This window comes from Octopus bimaculoides, chromosome 5 (genome assembly GCF_001194135.2).
Source record: "Octopus bimaculoides isolate UCB-OBI-ISO-001 chromosome 5, ASM119413v2, whole genome shotgun sequence".
NCBI classification, from domain to species: domain Eukaryota; kingdom Metazoa; phylum Mollusca; class Cephalopoda; order Octopoda; family Octopodidae; genus Octopus; species Octopus bimaculoides.
The window spans coordinates 28667371-28670582 of record NC_068985.1 but is presented as its reverse complement, the minus strand read 5'-3'; the positions used below and the strand labels follow the sequence as shown (position 1 = coordinate 28670582).

Below are 3212 nucleotides of genomic sequence, written 5' to 3'. Positions count from 1 at the left end.
GAACTCATCGATGAAAATCCACTATCACATATAGAAAAATTAATAATTAAAAGTACAATAAATGAGTATAATATAAAGTAAAGTAAATATCATAAGATAAATATAATATTTATTGTACTTTTAATTATTAATTTTTCTATATGTGATAGTGGATTTTCATCGATGAGTTCTTGAAAATTGGTTATTTTCCCTAAAACTATATATATATATATATATGCATATATACATTAATATACACATATATGTATACAGGTATTCGTCTTCCTATGTTTGTATGTGTCTGAGCGTGTGTGTGCGCACGTGTATGTGTGTGAAAGTGTGTTAGTGTGTATATACGTTTTTTTCTTTGTTACTCACACCTTCGCAGCCGATGTTAGATTGTTTAGCAGGTCGACAAGAATAGAGACACATGGAATGTATGCCACACTTAAAATGAAATCAAGGATCGATGTGATCGACCAAACCTTTAAATGATCTGCTTAATTATGGCTGAAATCGAATGAGTGAAAAAATTCACTATTAGAACGGAACTACCTTTAAAAGTTATTTAGCAGTAGATGAAACTGATGGAATATACAACTCATAGAAACAGTTAAAAAATTATCACAGAAAGTGCCAGACATATATTACAACCTGAACTCAATGCTAGAAATAATTGGTATAAATATATGTTATACAAGTTATTTATAGCTTTAACGAAATATATTGGAAGGTAGGTGAAACAATGACTTTAGACAGAAAAAAATGTAGGAAAAAAACTGGCAGTGTTACGACACCATTGTATTAAATCTGCCACGCATACAGGGAAGCTATAAGCTGAGGCAAATGGTAAATAACGAAATGATGTAGTAACAATGGAAAAAATAATTAGAATAATTCAGAGGGAAGTTGATTAGAGTAATACAGAACACATGAAGAAAACAGACATTTCTCAGTGCACAAGGTAACAAAAAGTACAACCTGGAAACTAATTATGTTGGAGTAGAAGATATAGATAGGAAAATAGCAACACGAATATATAAAACAATATCAAAACTTATTCGTGTCATAAGGGAGCGTACAGAAAAGAGCAGAATAGTTTTTCTCTGCTGAATATGAAGAAACAATAAAACTAGGAGCTATCTGCATCAAAGAAAGAGATTTAGATACACTTCAAATACAGAAAAGACTAAAAAATATAAACGAAAAATTTCAAAATACTTTAACGAAAAAGCTTGGGAAATATATTTCATGGTCAATAATGGTCTCATGTTCCATTATTTGCTTTTTTACAGTTTTCTTTTACTTTTATTAGATATTGATCCAGTGCAGCTAAAATTAGAATCAGACCTGGTTCTGCTTTTAACCCAAATACACTAAACATCTATGGTGAAAATGTAGTGAAACGAAAAATTAAAACTTAGACAACGTATTCAATACATTGAGGTAACTGACCACATCATTTCTGGTTGCTGAATGCTTTCAAACTCAGAACATATCCTCAGGTATCATTGAGTCGGCACTTACGTTCATTGGCGAATATGTCGATACTTCATATGAAAGCACACAAATGATATATGCATTTAGAAAACAAGGTGTATAACAACGATCTGAGTACGATCTGGAAATAAAGCCGTCTATACTAGCAAGGAGATCAGGTCGAATTATCAAGGACAAGACCGAATATGATTGTATTCCAATAGACATCTTGATCTTGATACTCTGACCAAAACACTTGTCAGAAAGAATTTTAAAACTAGCAAAGTACAAGGGAATTGAAATAGAAGTGCTAAACAACGCTTTAGGATGTTGGTTGGAAAGTGAAAACAGTATTAATTGGATGACTAGATATGGTATTAAAAAAATGACCAGGAGTCATAAATCTATAACAAAACTCAAATGATAGCCGCTTTAGTTACAACACGATCCTTTATTTTTTTTATTTATTTATGCACCCTTCTAAAGCCTAGCCAGGCTCATGGGCCCGGTTTCCCGGTTTCTATGGAGTATGTGTTCCCCCCAGTTGGACGGGACACCAGTCCATCGCAGCGTTACTCAAGAAACAGGAAGAAAGAGTGAGAGAAAGTTGGGGCCAAAGAGTACAACAGGGGTCGCCACCCCTACCCCCTGCCGGAGCCTCGTGGTGCATTAGATGTTTTCGCTCAATAAACACACACAACACCCGCTCTGGGAATCGAAACCGTGATCCTCCGACCGCGAGTCCGCTGCCCTAAACATTGGGCCATTGCGCCTCCACACAACACAATCCTACTAAAGACATATTCTATTCATTAAAGCAACTCAGTTGGTACACTTTCTTCAAAACTCACGCAGCACATATTTTACACATTCATAACCCAATGAAATAAGAAAATTCACATTGCACATTGTACAATGTCGCCATCCAATAAAATAACACATTCACACATCCTGCACAACCACGATTTGATACGAGAATATTTAACATATTTCATGCAACGCAGCCCACCTGCATAAAGCAATGATAAAAGGTAAAGGTAAAGTTACCTTATCCTTTCTACTATAGACACACGGCTTGAGAATTTTGAGGAAAGTATAGTCGATTATATCGACCCCAGTACTCTACTGGTACTTATTTTGTCGACCCCGAAAGGATGAAAGGAAAAGTGAGTTCGGTGGAATTTGAACTCAGAGCATAATAATTGATGAAATGCTGCTAAGCATTTTACCGAAGTACTAACGATTCTGCTAGTCTGCCGCCTTAATACTAATAATAGTATCAGCAGCAACAATAATAACAACACAAGTAATGATACTAAATGTGTAAGCCGGATTTTTATTGTATAGTCATATAATTCTAGGTTCAGCACTGTCGCTGTTTAAATATCTCACACCTAACAGTAAATATTTAGGTTTAACAGCAGTTGACGTTTCTCTTCAGTAAAACAACACCTCTTATCGCTTAATCTTGGCAACCAAGGGATTAATCATTATACAAATACCAAACCTTGTTAGGTAACATTAAAGATCATGAAACATGTTTTTTACCAGAAAAATAGCCTACACTAATATATGACTGAACACTATTCAATTTTTTTTCTCCGTGTTTTTCTCCTTGTCTCCGTATTCTTTCTGTTGAAGAGCGTAGCTCGAAACGTCAAAGACTTTCCGTATTCCCGAGCGTCATACTAATATATACTTTTGTTATTTACACCACCTGTCCTCGTCTGTTGTTATTATTTGTATATTCTCCT

At 34.7% G+C, this 3212-nt stretch overlaps 1 protein-coding gene across 2 annotated transcripts in view; it reads right to left on the bottom strand.

Annotated features, from left to right (window-relative positions):
• The window catches only part of LOC106868349 (cell adhesion molecule Dscam2), a 267763-nt gene that overhangs the window by 139282 nt on the left and 125269 nt on the right, over nucleotides 1–3212 (bottom strand). The window lies entirely within an intron of this gene.